This window comes from Elaeis guineensis, chromosome 7 (genome assembly GCF_000442705.2).
Source record: "Elaeis guineensis isolate ETL-2024a chromosome 7, EG11, whole genome shotgun sequence".
NCBI lineage: Eukaryota > Viridiplantae > Streptophyta > Magnoliopsida > Arecales > Arecaceae > Elaeis > Elaeis guineensis.
In genome coordinates this window covers 81,589,417-81,611,245 of record NC_025999.2, presented here as the reverse complement: position 1 = coordinate 81,611,245, position 21,829 = coordinate 81,589,417, and the positions used below count along the sequence as shown (strand labels likewise).

Below are 21,829 nucleotides of genomic sequence, written 5' to 3'. Positions count from 1 at the left end.
TACGGTGAATCCTGCCTTCGTGTTGCTGTCTGGAAAATAGGAAAGAAGAAGATAAGTTGAAAGAGCTAAGATTTGAACTTTGATCAGAGCTGATTTAAACTTGGATCAAATAGAAGGAACTTTGAAATCTGCACGTATGACTGATCTTCTTGTCCGTATACCTGAGCTGATGCCGATGACCTAACAGGCAAAGTGAGTGTTTATGATGCCCATGACCCAACAGGGCAGTGCAATTAAGTTATGCTAATGCTGCCTATAATGAAAAATGGAAAAGAAAAAGATAAGTAGAAGAAGTCAAACTTGGATCAAATAGAAGAAGCTAATTTGAACTTGGATCAAATAAGAGGTAAGATGTTGACACGAAAATTGATCGAAATATTGCCATGAAAAAGAGGAGGTGCCATAGGAAGTAGGTGCCGATAGGGATGTAGGCACCTACATCCCACTGATGTAGGCGCCTACATCCATTCTATTGGTTCCGATTTTAGACGCCTTCGTTCCATCGTTTTTATATTCATTGGACCCAAGGCACCGAACTCGTTCAGAATATCGACTTCATCTTCTTTCCCTTTCTCTTTCGTTCTCTCAAAATCTCTAGCTCCATCTCCATAACCATCAGACTATCTCCACTCGCATCTTAAATCTCAAACCAAAAATCTTCTTTCCATCTCCGACCAACCTTCAAAAGATGGCTCCAAAGATGCATCTTCCCCAACGTCAAAGAGCAACCAGAAGTGAAAGCATAAGGGAAAGAGGAGCAAGCGAAGCACTGACTTCATCACCTCCTTCGAGATCACCTACCAAAAGTGAAAGCAGAAGGGGAAGAGGAGCAAGCGAAGCACCAACTTCATCACCTCCTTTGAGATCATCTCCTCCAAGAACTCCAGTAAGTGATAAAAATATTATCTCAGCTCGTATTGTTGATATGAATTTCTTAGATTCAGAGGGATTCGAGATTGCAAACTTGATTAGAGTTATGGGGTGGAAATTCATTTGCACAGGTGAAGCCCCAATGTTTATGAAATTAGTTAGAGAATTTTATAAGAATATTTTATTTGAAGAAGATACCGTATCATCTTCAGTGAAAGGAAAGAAAATTTATTTTGATGATAAAATACTAGAAGAAATTTTAAAACTTCCAACCGTAGGTGACTTACGGGACAGTAAAGGAGATAGAAGTGTAAGAATAAAAACTGTTCTTGAGGTAGAGGATCACGGTCAATTCTGTAAAATTCATGGGCAACATTTAAATATTGAAATGAGACTCCTCCATATCATTGTTTGCTAGACTATACAAACTAGAGCAGGAGGATTTGATACTGTAACAAAGAGGACTTAGCAATTATGTATCATGTAGTCCAAGCATCCCACTCAACCTTTCAAAAATGATCATCAAGACTATGCAAGAAGCGGTAGGTAGAGTACAGACATCCTTACCTTATGCCATGATTTTAACCCACATCTTTAAACATTATGGAGTAAAGATTTAGAATGAACATTCAACAAAATCAGGCAGAGGTAGCAAAATCAATGAAGGAGCCCTCCACATAATGCATTGGTTTAAAACTGATGATGGTGAGTGGACTAGAAAGGATGGAGTAGAGAACATGAGAAAGCTGAGGAAGAAAGACCTCAATTTAATAGAAGTGAAGCAGGACCTTCCAGATCTAGATCTACGAAGCGTATGGAGCCTGTTGATCAAGTTAGAATGACTCCAGATATGGTCAGTGCAATCATTCGGGAGGTTGTATCCATTCTTTAGTCCTCATCTTCAGGAGAGAGTACTGTACGTATGGATCCTAGTGACATATATAGTTCTTCGTTCGAGCAAAAATTAGATAATCTTATTTCAGCGGTGCAGGACATAAGACAGAACATTCAAATTTCGTCTGTCGTATCGAAAAATTAGAGAGATGCTTATCTCATACCGATATGCAACATTAGCTAGGCAAGATTATTTACACTCTTAGAGTGCTCCAAACTGCGATATAGAGAAAATCATGTGGGATAGAAAGACAAAATATTCTTTCTACTGGATTGGCTACAGTTTTATAGAATATTGTCTGGATCGACCAACTGATGGATATTCTTGTTTTGAATCTCTCAAGTGATCAATCCAGTCAACCTCTTTCCAGTCAGTCTCCTCTTAGTCAGCCTCCTTCCAGTCAGCCATCCTCCTTTAGACCATCCACATCTATCCATCGCTATCATCCTGCTATCCAGTCTGATCATAAGGATGAGACTACATCAGATTTTATGTGTTGTGTGTTGTAATGATGTAGTATTTTGATTTTGTATGTTGTATGTTGTGATAATGTAGTACTGTATTTTCTTGAATGTAGAGTGGTTTATATATTGAATTGTTCAATGATTTACATGTATGAAAGGATGAAAGAATGATGGTTTAAGCTCAGTTGTACAATGTATGACCCTGAACACTATGATTTGCTGTTAGATTTTATGTATCTACCTTGATGATTATTATAAAATTCAGACAACTAATGTTGCATGGATATTTACTCCGTACCAGTGACAGCGTGCCAAATCAAGTCCATGCCAAAATAATGTTCTCAGTGTCATATCAATTTGTAATATAATATATGATATTATTTTACTATTACATATTATTATAATAATATAATAGATATGATATTTTTTATATTAATATAATATAATATATATTATATAATATAATTATATATAATAATATAGTATAATATATTATATTATTATATATTATTATATTATTATAATATGTTAGAAATGTTAGACAATCTCAAACTCCAACCATATAACCTATATAAAGATCAATAATTATTTTTTTGTGCAACTAGCATAAATTGTAACATTAATTTAAAATAATATAATTTGATTACAAAATTGTTTTAGCAAAAAAAAATGTATAAATATCGCAACTATAACTATCGAGAGATATATATATCAAGATATTGGGACCTCCTGCGCGTCTATCTCTCATAAATACGTGTCATCTCTTGTCACTGGTGTGATGGCTCAGGCGCGGTATCGATCAATGGGGAGAGAGGTAGAGGCTCGCTCACTCTATGTGATAAAGACGAGGGAGGTGGAGGCTTGCTCACTCTCTGTGATAGAGATGCATCATCTATAGAGAGGTCGAAGTCCGAGAAGTTAGGATATGAGGTGTGCTGGACATACAAAGAGGTACTCGGATCATCCGTCGATGGTACAGTCTGAAGTTATCTATCTTCTGAGACAACTCACATAGTATCAATAAGGCCATCCATAATATCCGCAAGTGCTCGATCCTTGCATCCAATAGTGATTGAATAGAATCCGCTCCTTGTCGTATGATATAGCGACGTGATCCTCTGAAACTGTCAGAAAAATAAATATTATTCATAAATATACTAATAACAACATAACAAAATGAGATAAAAATAAAATATACTTACGATAATGTCCATCATGCCACCCGAAGCACGAAACCTCATCTCAGAACTCTCACTCATCAATGGCAAGATGAATCGTCTAGTGATGCTCCTGTACCACTGCAAATATGGATCATCATAATCCATCGTGGGAAGCATGGGTGGACCAGCCACAATCAAATCTTCCTATCGCTCTCATGCATCAATATACTCCCGATGCTCTCGAACCTAATCATGACGATGTTGCCCTCATCGATCCAAATGATGGAGAGCATCTCAAGTGTCACATAATGGGGGGACATCCTGATATATGCCAAACTGTCGCATCATGTGCTCCAGATAATAGATCTCTACGATGTTGAAGCAAATGAGAGGTACATGTGTCCTTCATACATGCTGATCTGATCGACATATCTCGGACAATGCGGCAATATCTCTGGTGTGTAAGGTACTGGATTGCTAATACCAGTTAGTCGAGTCCTCCATCTGTCCAAAACAAAGCCACTATGTTATTATATGTAAATATGCAGTCATTTATCATGTAAAATCAATGCTACTTTACATACCTGCATCCTAGTGGATCAATCTGATCATGCTGTATGCCATCAAATGGATCTCAAAATCAGCATCATCAGTAGGATTAGGATCATAACTAACAGTAGCTTTATTTTCAAATAAAGTTGTCTCAGCCATTACAGTTCTCAATCCTCCTAGTCTGGCACATGTTGTATGTGGCTGTTAAGTGATACAGGATCATGCTCCATGTGCTCCATGGTAGCTGCCACATAACTAAGATCGGCATCCGTATCATCAAATGTGGTGTTATATGAATATTGATATGCAGACTCTGTACTTACCATGTATTGAGGACTACTAGTCACAGATGTTACTGGTCTACCAATGGTACATACATGGATGCCTTCGTACTGATATCTAGTTTCATCGGCCATTGGAGCTGCATCAGATAAAGAACCATCCATCTCCGACTGTGCAAGTGGGGCAGATACAACCTGAGACACACTAACATGCTGTTCGTCACCATCCAAATTCCTATTGCTGCCGGCTCAATAAAAATTTTAACAGCTCGAAAAACCCCTTCTAATGGGATGCTCAAGATGATGTTCGTATTCTGATCATCTTCAATAGATACAGTCAAATACTGTCCAATGGTATGCATCGAAAATCTACATAATAGAAAAACTCCACAGTGATTGGAGTTCCATTCAATGACAGCATAGCAGACTCACACAAGTTCTAGATATGTTATGTTTCGATCTACCGTGGTCATCTGGAATATATGCACCATTAGCATTATGACTGATCTTCTCATCCCAATGAAAGATAACAGTGATAAGATTTGGATCTATTTTTTAAAATTATTGTGAGAAGTACCTGCATGAACATATAAACAGATGTTCACTAGGAGGAAGTACTTAATATTTCAAATGACTTACATAATAAATACATCCTATTGCTGTCTACTAGGTAAAGTTAGGTCATATCCCATTCAAAAATTATATTAATTATATAGGTAATTATGGTAATCAACCGACATGCAATAGGGGTCAAAAAAATTTTGGTAGTATTTTTTTTTAGTTCTCCCCACACAGTGAAAATGTGTGAGGAGAACTAGAGAAAAATACTGCTCAAAAATTTTTTTAATCCCTATTGCACATCGATTGATTACCATAATTATCTATAAAATTAATTGTAGTTCTCAAACTATCCAAACTGGACAATCAATTGACCAATGTACATAATTCTCTCATTCATACAAAAAAATATAATTGTATGGATATTTTAGAATATGCATATTAATCAAAAAATGGCCTATGGTTGCATGTAATACAAAATTTTTAAAAAATATAGACTTAATGGTTGGGCCATGAAGCCATGGGATTTTGGGCCAACCAACCACATTAAATTACTTTCCTCCTATACAAATTACCTTCGTTATAAAATTATAAATAAATATTATAAAAATAAATTTATAATTCAAATAAAAAATAAATCATAAAAATAAAAAAAAATATCTTGAGGAATGCCGGCGGCAGTACGGGGAGGTATGCCGGGGAGGAGGAGGAGATCGGGGTTCTCGCGCTGAGAGGAGGGAGGGCCGTCAGAGAGGAGGAGGGGGACGGTCGCAGGGGACTGAGGTGGGGACGTTTACATCGGGGATCGAGAGGAGCGATGGGGTTCATGCGGAGAGGAGGGGGGACTGAGAGGGAGAGATCGTGCGGGGAGGAGGGGGCACCGAGCGGCAGGGATCATGTGAGGAAAGGGGGGACCGAGAGGGAGAGATTGTATGGGGGAGGAGGGACCAGAGGGAGGGATCATGCGGGGAGGAGGGGGACCAAGTGTCACGAGGAGGAGGGAGGACCGTGGAGGGGGGATGCCGGGAGTGGGGAGGAGGGGGGACCGACTATGGGGAGGAGGGGAGTGGTTTTTTTTTTTGCTTAAGTGTCGGGAGTGGGGAGGAGGGGAGACCGACTGTAGAGAGGAGGGGAGTGGTTTCTTTTTTTTGCTTAAGTCCCTTAAGAGTTGGCATTTGGAAGGGCGACTTTCATAGTCGCCCTTTGGGAGGGCGACTTGCTGTTTCAGAAGACGACTATGATAATCGTCCTTCCATAAAGCGACTATAAAACTTGTCCTTCCAATCATCGATTTTTTTGGTGACTCGATAATTTTTTTGGCTGACTCATACTCCCACACGGCATGGAAGGATCCAAATGGCACCTAAAGTCATCCTACCATAAGACGATTTTTTTTTAGACAGTAATTTAGTAAATATTTTTTAAGAATATTATTTTGATAAATTATTTTAAAAATAACAATAAATAGGTAAAAAATCTAAAAATATCCTCAATTTCATAAAAAAATTATTTTTGAAAATGCCAACCTTTGGAAAGTAATTCTTGTAGATTAGAGAGATCACATTAAAAAAAAAATCTAATTAGAAAGGTTTAATAATCCCTGTAGAGTTATTGTTGATATATGGAATGCCCATGATATATATAAGACTTCCGTGATGCAGCAATTTTTTTTGGATGGTTATATTAACTACCCAACCCATTTAAAAGAAGAAAAAACTGTTAAGGAAATGAAACAATATGTTCTAAAAATAAAACAGAACAAATAGATAACTCACCAAATCTTTCTTAGGATTCAAGAGTCCTCTCTTACTCCACTATTTTTTATAGGCTCTTAGACCATGCAAAGTTAGTATCTTTATATTGATCACACTATGCACTAGTCGGTAAAGTAGCCAAAAATCTATTTGAATCAGAAACCTGTAAGATTGGATTTGAGTTAAAATTTAATTTCATTCTTTAGTTATTTTAAGAGATTTTGATTAATTTTCAATATGGCCGAATTAATTTGGAACAATGATTTTTGATAATTTGATTTATGTTCATAAATGTGTTTTTCTATAAGTTATTTGAGAATTTTGTTTGATAGCCATAAATATATGAAATGCATCAAAAATAATTTCTATATTATATAATTAGTGATCAATAATCAAAAAAATAAAAGAATTCCAAATATAGCATTCTGTACTGGTCCAAACCGATCGATTCATCCCGTACCAAATCGTACCGACGGTGAGCCGGTTCAATTCAGACTGGATTTTTGAAAAATGGCTAAATCAGATCGAACCGTTTAGTTCGATATGGTATCAATCCGACTGCCCAATACCGTGCGGTTTAGTTCGGTTTGGGACCGATTCAATCTAATTTTCTTTTTCTTAATGCTGGTGGATGAGATTTTTTTTTATTTTTTTTATTATCAGTATGGTATGGTAAGGTACCATATCGTACTGACGGGCAATCGATATGGATTTCGATATCGGATCTGTTAACCTCAGTTCTAAACAATCATTAAATTAAACACAAATCTAAAAATAAATTCAATATGAGAAGAATTGAATCTAAAGCAATGAATCAAGACTTGGATATTAACAGGCAAAACTCTTGAAAATCCAAGCCAAGCAACTAAAACCAAGAGACATCATAGAAAAAAAAGATATAACTCATTTGGAATTCAATTCAATATGAGAAGGATTGAACTTTATGGTGATAAGATCATTGGAGGGTGAGAAGGCTGAAAAGGGTTTGAAATTTCCCTTCATGAGCCCTCCAACGTAATCTTGAGTGATACCACTCCTGGACCACTCCAAACCAAGCCATTCAGCCTCAATTTCGATGCAAAGAAAACCAAGTAGTTTTTAAGCGATTTGCTCAATTTGCCTATAACTCGATTAAATTCACTACTAAATCAAGTGAGTTTTGGTTGAGATAGGTTGGTATTATTGTTCTAAGAATCGATCCAACCAGGATGGCAAGCAAGTTTATTTATTTAAGAACTCAGATGAATGGCTAAGCAAACTGAAGGGGTCGATCGGAGATCACAACATGGTTTCGAGGAAAAAGTATGGCGATCATTGTACTCGAATGGACTTGCTCCAACATGAGTTTTCTTAAGATGAGAGAAGAGGGAAGAGACCATGCTCAAATCTTTGCATTGATGCCGAATTCGATTTGAAACAATATAAAGATGAAGTCCTCTTACAGGAGGGTATCTAGTGAGGGATCCTTCGATACCTTGGCCAGACTAACTCTCAAGGAATAGTCAAGATGTTATGAGAACTATCGAGTGACGACATAAGTGTATGAGCGCTTGAGAGAACTTACTTGGAGGATTTTTGAGAATGGTTATATAGACAAGAGTCGACATCCATCATCGAAGAATCTGATTGTACAAATCCACCATTTTTGATAGTTGATCGTACATGCCAAAAATCTTCATGGGCATTCTGCTCATACATCATATCCCATGCATCTCGCTCCATGGTCATGGAATTGCTGATGATTATAGCCAAGGTGTCACTAGCTAAAGAGAGAATTTGAAATCTCTATGCGCCTCTAGATCACTACGTGACAAAATGACTGATTGATTGAAAGCTTCATGGTGAGCTATAATTAATCAATTTATCACATCAATTGCGGTCAATCCTAAGGTGTGTCTAGAGGAGAGGACAAAGATGGGATCTTTTGAACTATATAGTTAAATTGCTTGATAAGAAGCATTGCTATCATATTGCTAGAGTTGTCGGCAACTAAAAATATTTTTATCTCTCTCTCTCTCTCTTATTGTTCTCTTTATATTTTGCTCCAAATCTATATTTTCCATTTCTCTCTGAATATACCATCCACAAACCTATTTTCATCATCAGAATGCTACAAAAGTGGAAGGATCGGATATGATGGCCAAGGTTCATGATAATAAAATACCCTAATAATGACAATAATGCATATGTAATATAAATCTCTATAAATTCATGAATTTTACAATAGAATCTGATCTGTTGTTCAAAAACATCCTATTTGATGAATGGATTGAGATCCAACATTATGAATTATTTACTTGGACAATCTAGCAGGTGTTTCTCATATGATGCTTGTCTTATTATTATTTACATTAAAACTATTTTTTAACTCCTTGAGGTTTACATACTGAATATTTAAGGACAAATAATTTAGTTGTTAATTGATCCCTGAACTCTTTTTCTATCATGTAGGCTATCTCATGGAGGGAATAAAATTCAAGAATCTGCTCCACAAGGCCTTTAGGCTGCGTTTGGTGCATTGCTAGACAATTTGGAAGATAATCTAAATTGCCTTCAAGATAGATTGCCACCATTAAATTACTAAAATATTAATTATTATATTTGGTACATGTATGTAATATTGCAATAAAATTACTGAAAATCTTGATTGACATATTTGGTATGATAATCAGATTACCGGTAATGTGAAATCAAATTTTAAAATATCCCCATAAAATATTGTGAAATTTTGAATTACTTGAAAAGAGTTTGGTTAAATTTTCTAACTTTAAATCAAAATTTTTAAAATACGCCTATCGAGAGAAAAACCCTCGAGACGAGCCCTATCGCCTTGACCTTTGACATCGAGGCCCGTCATCTCATGAGTGCTAAATCATCGGTATTTCTGTACCCGACGATAGCTGTTAGTCGGATAAATATCCATCTAGCCATTATTTCACCAACTCTAAAGTCCATCCCAAATCCGACAACCCCATGGTAGTACTGTAGACTCCACCAATATCTGAACACCCCTCCACTAACTCCTCTTTCCTCAAACTCTCGAACAACTTACTCTTCATTCCCTCCCAAACTGGGGCTGACAATTTTTACATGACCGTTGATACGGACACGACACAACATGTACTTAAGCGGGTTCGGATTTGAAATAAATGGATTCGGATCATAAATGGATTGCTCTATTTATGACATGATAAATTCATGTCTTAAGCGGGTTGACTAGTGTAACCAATTTTGACCCATTTAACTAAATAGATTAAAATAGGTTAACCGATTACACAGGTTAAAACAGGCTAAAACAAGTTAAATAGATTAAAACAGGTTAACAGATCCTCTTAAATGGATCGTTAAGTGAGTCGTTAGGTGGATCGTATACCCATTTGACCAGCCAACATGATTATTAATCATGTTAGATGGGTTATATCATGTCAATCCATATATATTCATGTTGTTTGTATTTCACGGGTCGATCCATTTAATTAAACGGGTTATGTTCAGATTGAGCTAACCTGTATTATATCTTTAGATCGATATGATCCGTTTACGACTTATGAACATGAATTACCAATCCTATCCCAAACTCCCCCACCACCTCCTTCCCCCACCCATGCCTTCCGGTGCTTGCCACGTCGGCGTCATTGGCAAGCTAACAAAACCCTCCTTGAATGCCCCAACACCCCTCGATGAACCAAATCCACCATCACTCCCCATCCCAACCCCTGAAGAACATGACACCAACCTCACCTTACTCAGCTGCAGCTTCCTCATCCCATCGGGACCTCATTCACCACCTCCGCCCCCACCGACGAACCAGTGGTGACTCCAATGTCGGCGACATCAAGATCGATATCAGATTAACCTTGACGAGGTGATCAAATTCTCGGATCGTCAGGTCACGCTCCATAGTACGACTCTGGGGTGATCTATGGCGACAACCTGGAGCTCTAGAGGAGGAAGCAAAGCTGGATAGGGGTGTGCACAATGAAGTAGACACAACAATGACGAGCAGTGCCATCTTACAGGACTGGGTCTGATAGTGCACTTGGTGGAGCCAGCTTTCGAAGATCCCATGGGTGAGGTCACAAGTGTCACAACGCTCATAGCGGTCGACCTTTCGAAACTCAGGACAGCGGCTGGGTAGTTGGAGGAGGGGGCGGCGGTGATGGAGGCGAGGGAGAAGAGGTCAATGCCAGTATAAAAGTGGGGGCCGTGGCTAGAGATGATGAGGGCACGGGTGGAAGGGAGGTAGTTGAGGGGCACGATGGAGTTCAAAGAAGAAGGGAAGGGTGAGAGCCTTCGGGGGAGGGGGTGGAGGGATACATTTTTTGTGATTTTTTTTTGAAGATAATTTTATCCAAATTTATTTTTTGTAACATTGTCAAACAAGTAGTAAACTAAATAGCCACCTCTCCTCAAGGCTATCTAGATTGTCTCCTGAGAAGCAATTTAGATTGCCACCCAAAAAGCATACCAAATATAGTAATCCGATGGGCCCACTTTAAATTACTGGCAATCTAGATAGATTGTCAATTACCAAATGCAATCTTAATATTTTTCTCTTCAACTCAAATGACAAACTGATTTTTCAGGAATGTGACTTATGAGATTTAATGATAGGATTTGAATGCACAGTGGAAGGTGAGATTTTAATATTTTATAATGAATTCAATAATTGAAGACACAAGATCCGAATCCAAATCTAAGATCATCTTAATGATTACAATCAAATACAAACTAAACAACAATCAAACGAGAAGGGAGAACATGAATACCTTCAAGAAGATCTTATTTGATTTCCACTAGGCACCTAAGCGGATATCACAAGAACCAATCAAGGACCTTCCTTCAATTCTTTCCTTAAACTCTTTCTTCAAAAATTCAGTGCCCCTACTCTCTCTCTTTTCCTTTTTCCCTTTTTGTCATGAACTATTCTTGGGCATCAAGGGTTTTCACGTGAGATGAGGCTTGTATTTGAGGCGTGAAGCATTAAAACCTCTTGGGCATGAGAGAGTGGCGTGAGGTATCTTGGCATGAACCCCTTTTAATGTCAACTCTTTAACATGTTAGTTACTTAGCGTGAGGTATCTTGGCATGAGGGACTCATGGGCATGAGATTCCTCTTGTAGTGCCCCAACTCATTAGCGTCCACACTTTAACAAGTCAACTCTTTGACGTGTCAAAGTTGTTAGAGGGATTAGTTAGTTAGGGTTTGACATGTGCTTGCATGCCTATAGCTCTCTCTGGGATTTCACATAACTCCTTAATCTTGATCTTTGATAATGATTTACTAAGTGTGTGATCCATTGAATTCTATATCTAACCAGCAGTAGGCTCAGACTCATGTCTATCTAACTTAATTAGAACTTTTTTAACTAATTAGATCTAGAACATATTAAGCCCAAGTGAATCAATTAATTAGAACTCTTCTAATTAATAACTAAATTAAACTCTTTAATTCATGAGAGTCTACAAGTTAAGATTGACATTTAGCAACATATCATGACTATCAAAAGATATAAAATTTTGATAAAATAATCAAAATAATTTTTCGTAAAAAATTGCTATACAATTAAATCCTTCAATCACACATCCTAGATAAGTCATGAGCATAAAATCATATCAAACCTTAATACTTATCCATATGTACCTCAATCTGATGATGATGAATCGGTTAATAAAATATTAAAATTTTTTTTTAATTTTAATCATACTTTGGCCAAAGACTTTCTAAACCATCCTCTTATGAGATCACATAGGATATTTTCTCTCCTTACAAGGAGTAATTGATTTCTTATTGACCACTCACAACCTCCATATATACTTTATCATGTTCAAAATATTTCATACATATCTCAAAGAGTCGTGCTAGGATATGAACCAAGACATAGTTTTATATATACAAGGTACTATAGTGATCTCAAGTCTCAGGATCACTTGCACTACTTCCATCATTTTGACATGCTGGTAAACTCATTCTTCAATAAGTATATATATCCTTGTATTAGTATCACCACACAAGTGATTGTGATATCAATCACTCTCTCTATTAAGCATATATAGAATGTACTAGTCTTATCGATATTATTGATCTCCGACTCAATGATCCTATGATTGAAAATATTTTAGATATTAGAGCTATTAAGATTTTAGATCTCACTGGTATAATCTCATCATAGTCATAAAACTATTATCCTAATCTATGGGGTTCATTATAATCTTAATTAAGTCATAAATGAGATAATAAGATACAGCATATAATGAAACACAATGTCTCGTATTATTAATAAATAATCAATGCCATGTATATGAGTAGAAAAATAAAGAAAAAAATTTCATCACATCATTTATGCGATTAGCTTGCAATGTACTTATTTTTTCAATCTTTCACTTATACTAAAGCCAATTATCTCTGTACCTGATGCCCATGCTATCAAGATAGCGATCAAATCACTGCTGTGATAAAGTCTTAGTGAATGGGTTCATTATGTTGTTCTTAATGTCAACTCGCTTTATGATCACATCTTATCTTTCTACAATTTCTCAAATGAGATGGAAGCATTTTAGGATGTGCTTGGATTTCTAATAAGGCCTCGGTTCCTTTGCTTGACAATAGTTTTGGTGTTCTCACAATAAGATGGCATGGGGTGTTCAATATCTGAAGCCACATCTAACTTAGTGATAAACTTCTTCATCCAAATAATTTTTTTAGCAGCTTCATTTGCAGTAATATATTTTACCTCGATAATTGAGTCAGCTACAGTGTGCTGTTTGAAACTCTTCCAACTCACTGCTTCTTCATATAGAGTAAATACATATCTTGAGATGGATTTACTATCATCAGGATTAGATTGAAGACTAGAATTTGTATATCCTTCTAGTTTCAAATCCAATCCATCATATATTAGAAAAATATCTCATCCTTAAGTATTTAAGAATATTTTTCATAGCTTTTTAATGATTCTTTTCTGGATCTACTTGAAATCTACTTGTTATGCCCAAAGCACAAGCCACATTAGGCATGGTACAGAGTATAACATACATAATAGATCCCACAGTCAAAGCATAAAAAATTATACTCATTCTCTTTCTCTCTTTAGGTATTTTAGAAAATATATTCTTAAAGAGATGTATGTCATGACCCATGAGTAAGTACCTCTCTTGCATCCATCCATGTTGAATCTCTTCAATCGGAGTTCTATGTATCTAAATTGAGACAAGTCTAGCATCCTTTTAGATCTATCTCTATAGGATTTTATACCAAGTATGTAGGATGCTTCATCCAAGTCTTTCATGAAAAACTTATGTTATAGTCAAGTCTTAATCGATTGCAATATGAGATATCATTCCTAATGAGTAGTATATCATCCACATAAAAATTAAAAAAATAACGGCACTCCTATTTATCTTCTTGTGCATACACGATTCATGGCCATATTGCTTGAGGCTTAGAGTTATTTTTTTCAAATCTTTTTTATTTCATAAGTATTTAGATCTAGGCTTGGTGGAAGTAGATTTAGGTTTGTTTACAATATACAGGATTTGCATGGCCCTAATCTTACCCAACCGAGCCTTGGATATATAGACTATCATTCTTATTGGTAATTTATTCATTCATATTAAATATATTTGCTCATTAATGGCACACTTTTGCATGGACTACCTTTTTATGGATGTTGTAGTTTAAAGAATTACATTCATAGATTTATAAGATGATAAAAAAATAAACATCAAGATTTTTAGTAAGTCAATGTGATATTAATCTAGTATGGCATAACATAAGATGAAGAGAGGTTAGAAGTTTGTGCTGGATTAGGTTCAATATTCTAAAGTAGCTTTAGCCCTAATAAGAATATGTAGGTGGATAAATGGGCATAAAGAATCTATAAGAAAAATTTTAACAGAAAACTAAAGTTTAAGCACAACATTTCTTTACATGTTAATTCCATAAAATTTGATATATGAAACAAGTCAAAGAATATAACCAAGTGCATCTATGGTTCTTGCAATAAAGTAATTTTATTTGGAGCCAAACAACTCAAAAATTGACAATTGCATGGACATATCTAACATCATATGACTATTGAGATACTTACTTTTGTTTATATTATTACCTCTGAAATAAGAATACACTTTATTTTTTATAGCAACCTGAAGGTATTTTTTTATGAAGGTCATTTTATGAAATCATGATTTATGATTTAAACTCAAATCTAGAGCTCTTTTTAAAAAAATATATATTCTTTGCATGATCATCTCACTTTTATGGATTTTTTTTAATAAGCATAAAGCTAAATGTTGTTTCCTATTTCTAATGTTATTTTGAGAATTAATTTAATGAAACTCATGATGTTATCTTTGATTGTCAGTTCTTATTGAAGCTCAATATTTATGTTGCTACTTTTAAAATGAATTTTACTTCGTCACGATTAGGATTTGGGCTATCTTTACTTGAGAAATGAAAGTATAATATATTTTTTTCTTTTTTTCTTTTCTTTCATCTTGCTTTACTATTTATGTGTTGCAAAAGGATAGTCTTGCTCAAACTTTCTATTTATTAGTTTAGAAAAATTGGAGGCTTTTTTGGCAAGCTAGGCATGGAGCATATTTGGTTAGCTCATTTAAAAGACATCCTTAATAAAGCTGCATTAATATCATTTATAGTATGCAACTTACTGTATCTCATTTGTTTAGCTTAATAGTTTTGGTTGTTTGATTAAGGTTGACTAGCCATGATATTTTATTTTATTTGAAATTATTGTGAAAGTTAGTTCTTATTTCTTATCTCATCATCTGGATGATCTTTTTTTTGTCCTCATATATCTTTGCTATTATTATTATCCTGATAGGAAAGATCTACAATAAAGATCATTTTTTCTTGAGTGGGGACACATACCTATTGCAATCATCCTTTTTATCATAATTTAGAGTTATAAAAGAGAGCTTCCTTGGTCCATTACATTGACAGTATAGCAATTCTAATCTTCTCTACTTTATGCTTTAGAGTACTTGGTAATAAAATTTTACTATTTCTGAAATATGAGTTAGAAACAGCTATACAAATGAAATTATTGGATGAATTAAGTATGTCTTTTGAAAAGTTGCCTATTGATCAGTTCATTCTATTGGACGCATGCTATACAAGGCCCCTTTTGATAGAAACTAAGGAGAATATGAGTTTATGTCCTTTTACACGACTGCTTCTAATAGCTTTAAGCTTAAATATCTGTACTTCTATAAGGATCAAATTTTCTTATTTCAGTCGATTATCTATTCTTCATTATCTATTATGTTAATTTACATCAGAACTCTAATAAATTGCTGATGTGAAGCATGTCAGTTAGGAATAACTGAGGGAAGCAGAAATTGGTGAAGATGGTTTAAAACTATCTTTTTTGGTTCAGGCTGGTTATGGATAATTTCTTGCTTAAGTGGTGGGATCATGTTGGAAAAGGGACACTTCAGGGAGGTAGCTGGTGTCTAATATTTGTTTAATCAAGGAAACTACTCCTATGTAATATCTTTACGGCAATGAGAATAAAAAATTGAACTCTATACTTATGTACATGGCAACTTCCAAATTATTTTTAGTTATGACGTTTACTAGGATATATGCTAAATTAAGATAAAAAGTATTCTATTATCGATTTGAGATGTCAGATTTTATGGTGTTCTTAGATTTAGTGAGAGCTTGTACAGCATGATTGACTATCATATATACGTAACTTTTTTGATATGGTATATAATTTTGTGCTTTTTGTATCTAATATTCTTGATCTTTTATTTAGGACCCTCTCCTTTCATCTTTTCTTTAAGAATAATGGTTGGAGTGTTGCATTTAATTTCAAATCTAGAAACTCTCTCTAGTTCTTATATTGGGAAGAGGGGTGGCTCTGTTAGGCTTCTATTAAAAAATCTAATCGTGGTATGAAAAAGATTGCCTAGTGTATATTATAATGATATGATCCATCCCAATAATAGCTTGAATTTTCAAAGGCATTGATATAGTTCTTTTCATTTGATAACTTCATGACTTATTTGCTTCTCGGTGCTTAAATTCTATATTAATCTTAGTTGCAAATTCAATCTACAAGCACATAGAATGAAATATTTCTTATGCATAAAGAGAAGTCAATGACGACCAAGGAGTGTAGTCGGCTAGTTTTTGGTAGTGTTTGGCATATATGATGCATTTATTTAAATAGAGAGAAGGGAGTGCTCAGGATGGATTGAAGGCCCTATTTGAATGCTACAAGATTTTATTGGTCCAAGAAGATTTTTTGGCAGCATACCTCTTCATAAATATATGGTTCAAGATAGGATGGTGAAGAGAGTGTCAGAAGCAACTCATTCTTTATTTTTAGTTCCCTATTCCCATATTTATGGTCTCTAAAACTAAAAATTAGTTAACTATCTTGTAGTCCTATCTCTTTTAACCACTCCAACTTTCATTATCTATTCAATCAAAAGAAATATATCGTCGGACCAATAAGGTTATCTAGCATCCAAAGAATCCAAAAAGATCATAATTTCTGTTATATATCATACCATCACATATGAAATGCAGTGTGGGACCATATAGAATCATGCTTTTGAAAATTTGTATTTAATAATAGCCAGAAAGAATCGAGCTGCCCTCCAAGAATAAAAGAGATACAAAAGCATACTTTTGGAATGAGAAAAAAATAGAGAGTTGACCCTTAATGGTGGAGCTATATGATCCACCTTAGTTTGTGGCATAGAAGAGCAATTTGGAATAAAAAGAAAATAGGACTTGAACCCCTTGCAGTGAAAATATATGGTCACATCTTAACATTTAATTTATCACATACATATATACATATATGCTTTGGTGTCTAACTATAGGTGAGATGCATCCCTTAAGGTTCCTATCACAAGAATAAAAGTAGATAATGAGTACCCATGCTTTTGAGATTGGTTTCCAAGCAAGTATATTAAGAATCAACTATGAGTGCGGCACCTATTAAAAAGCTAATTTACTTAACCAAATACTTCAGTGTCATATGCGTATGCACACACATAATAAAATGAACCTCTCTCCATGACCATTCAAATCTTACTATACTAAGATTCGAACCTGAAGCTTGGTATTACCAACTTAGTAAGCTTGCATCCTTTTGTTTTCCATATACGAATTAATAACTTGTTGACCACTTACCATAAATTCATACCTAAGCATTAGTACAAGCTACCATTGATTTTTTGAAAAATGATTTTACTAGTGATATTATTATTGTCATCATCATCATTATTTATGCTTCAAATTCTATATCTTAGTATTTTTTTAAAATATAATTCTACTTGTTGGGTTGTAAATTTTTAATCTGTAATATATCAAAACTTAAAGAAATACGTGTGAGTCATGTCTATTGAATTTTAGAACTAGAAGATAATTAATCATCTGATCTATAAAATTAAATATTACAATGAAATAAAACTTCTAATCAGAGATGTGAATAACTACATTAGCATTGGATAGGTACCCATGATACATAAAACTTTTTGGATCCATTCTTTTTATCTGTAAATCTATATTTTTTTAGATAAATATTTTTTAAGCAATATTTAGATAAAAAAATTATTTATCCATATTCCTTTATATATGAAAAAGTGGCTTCAAGATTTATTACCAATGTTCTTTTATAGTACTACTTTTCTGGATAAGTTGCTAAAATTTATCTATATTTTTAATAATACTTTAAGCTTTTTAGATTTGTAGAAAGTGGATGATTGAGTTATTATGCATTAAATGATGGAGGTATTAAAAATAATAATGAGATATTTTAGAAATAAAATTAAATATCTACTTTATTGACTGATAAAAAAATGATTTAGTTACTTCCTAGATGGATAAGATTTTTTTTAATTTTATGAATAAATACTATCCATGAAAAATAATTTATCTATTTTAAAAAGCATAAAAATATAGATAAGTTAGTCAGTAAAAAAGTTAACCAATTTTTTCATGATATTTACTCATAAAAGAATGTGCCCTTAAGTTAAAGAATATAAAATTTCAAATATGTTCGGCTCTAATTTGCTGAATCTGGGGAAATGAGAATATTAAGTAAAATTTTATTTATTTAAATTGTAAAATAATTTATTTTTATTATCCTCCCAAATCTTTGCAAATATGTATTTACTTACTAATTACCTAATTTATCTAAAAAATCTAAACCATGACACTAATAAACTTCATACAATATATCAATTGGTAATTAGATATTTAAATTTGAAACAACAGTTAACGAAAAAAATAGCAAATCAAGAAAGATAAATTTGAACTGGAATGTAGAGAATCAATAAATCAAGTAATAAGATAAAAAAAAGAAACGATAGTGGATAAGGGAAATGCTTGAATCTATTTATTTTATAGGCAGTTGATCCTCTACAAATCAAAGCAAGAATTTTCTTCAAATTACACACATGCTGGTTTTTAATTGGCCGAAATGATGATGGTCGGGATCGGCTCTCAATTCCAATGAGTCACATTTCATAGGAATTTTCTAAAGCCTAAGTTTATAGAGATTTTCAATGTTGGTGCTAAAAGAAAGAGGATCTAGATGGAAGTACTAATATACCATATCTCATACCATATCCATCCTTTGCTTATAAGCATCCATGATGTTATTCTTAATATTGCTTTTTTAAAGTTGGCAAGCTCCTTGTCATGTTATCAACACACACTTTGAGGGAGATCTTATCACACTTCGAAATCCTTTCTCTTATTGGTGTAAAGCATTCTATTATTCTACTTGAAAGAATTATGCCCTACAAGTCAATCGCATATGGGATGCGATTGGATATTTTCTATAATTTATCTTCTAAACTTATATAATTGACATTGTTATTTAATAAAATAGACTTTTCGATTCATTATACGCTGCATCTTATTATTATTTTTAACATTATAATGAACTCCATAGGTCTAGCCAATAGTTTTAGGGTCGTGATGAGATCACGCCAGTGAAATCTAATTTCTTGATAGTCATGATGTAAAATATTCTCAGTCATTGATTCATTGAATTGAAGATCAATGATATCGGTAAGATCGGTACATTCTATGTATGCTTAATGATAAGGGTGCTTGATCTCACAACTACTTATGTGGTGATACTAATACAAAGATATGGGTGCTCATTAAAGAATGAGTTCACTGAATAGACCTACAAGAGAATATCTGATGGAATTTTATTTATATGTCAGCTGATGATTTTTTAGTGGGAGTTGTGTAAGTGATCTTTTGATCTGAGATCACCATGGTACCTTCTGTATATGAATCCATATTTTGGTTCTCTTCCTAACTTGATTCTCTGATCCTTGTGTGGGGTATTTTGGATATGATGAAGTGTGCATGGAGATTGTGAGCAATCAATAAGGGATCAGTCACTCCTAATAAGGGGAGCGAACATCTTATGTAATTTCATAGGTTGATGATTCTGGAAGTCTTTGGCCAAAGCAGGATGATAATTAGAAAAGAGTTTCTAATGTATCATCAACTGAATCATCATCTTCTGATCGAGATATATTTAGATAAACAATTAAGTTTGACATAATTTCATATCTACAGCTCATCTGGAATATTGCTTGACTGAAGGATTGAATTACACAGTAACTTACCACTGAAGGATATTTTGATAATTTTTATCAAAATTTTATTTCTTTCAGATAGTCATGACATATTACTAGACATCAATCTTGACTTGTGGACTCATCAAAATTAAAAAAAATTAATTTAAAAATTAATTAAAAAGAGTCCTAGTTGATTGAGACTCATGAGCAGACCTAATCTGATCGGCTAGGATTAGACAAGAGTCTGTATCCACTGCTGATTAGATTTGGAACCCAATGGGTCGCACACTTTAAAATTTGAACTTGGTTTGATTTAATTAGAATTTAATATAAATTCTAGAGGTTAATTTGATATGCTAGCATATTATGTTTGTTGGAGTTTTATGATTTCATACATGCAAGTTTTATAAAAGGAGTATGCAGTGAAATTTTAAAATTTTTCAGATTAAATCTAATTTAATCTAAGCAGACATAAGATCATATCTTCAAACCATAACTAGAATCATCATATGTAGATAAGATTCAGATATAAAAATTTAATATAAAAAAATAAATATAAAATATACCTGAATATGGATCGATCTTCAATGCGAACAGATGATCATGGATGTCTTCTGAAGGTCCCTTGTAGCCGCACAAGCGTCCAACCTCTACAGATATCTACACGAAACTCTGATCTGATCAGAAGCTTTTTGATCTCATCGAGGTGCTAGTTTTCTTACAGAGATCGCATCTTGATGGTTGAAAATCTTCTTTTCTCCTAAGACGTTCTTAGAGAACAAGAAGATATAGGAGGATCTTGATCTCTACACTAGAAATCATGAGAAGAATCATTTCTTTTCTTTTCTTCCTAAAATCTATGCACTAAATCTCTACAATAGAGATGTAAAAATTTTGTCCAATTTTTGGATAAAGAGAGGAGGAGACATCCATGTCTAAACATGGACAAAAGGGAGAGATAGAGATGTCCTAACACCAACTTTTGGTTGTTGCAAGAAAGAAGGGATAACATCAACTTACCTCAGGCCAACTTTCTCCACGCCGTCCCCTTTCCTCCCATGATTTTTCATGCACAAAAGAGGCTTCTATTTGGGCATCAAATTGTTATCTCCTTGCCATCCCATATAGGTGGGGTTTAAATAGACAAAGGACGAGTTAGAGTTTGAATGGGAGATAGAGTCCACAGAGCATTGGACTCTCCCAAAAATTGGACTCCACCCCATCATGGAATCACGCCTCATATTACACAGGATAAGGGGGTTTATAACTCTTTTTTTTACATGCTAAAAATAAAGAAAAAAGGGCATCAAAAAAAGTTGTGGCGTGGGACCTATAGGTGCACAAATCAGGTTCAAGTTTGGACTCCTTTTGGCACATGGATTGGAAGTTATATGGGACTCAATTAAATGGCTGTTTTAAACCAAATAAAATCTCAATTAATCTTAATCATATTAGGACTAGATTAGACTCAAAAAGATAAAAATCTAAATCTGATTTGGAGTCTAATTAATTTAAATTGGATGTCTCCTAATTGGAGGAGGAGTCCTAGTCCAATTAGACTCTTTCTTGGTACTGAATTTTAATCCTAATCCCATTAGAATTTGATGCAGCATGAAAATAAAGATTCCTAGTCTAATTAAAAATACATATATCCTAGTCTAATTAGAATTGGATCAAACTCAAATTCTAATTCAACTGAGACTAATCA

General features: G+C 34.2%; 1 pseudogene; it reads right to left on the bottom strand.

Annotated features, from left to right (window-relative positions):
* Positions 1-4,117: 4,117 nt before the first annotated feature.
* Positions 4,118-21,191, bottom strand: LOC140859335 (zinc finger CCCH domain-containing protein 20-like; annotated as a pseudogene).
* Positions 21,192-21,829: the final 638 nt, after the last annotated feature.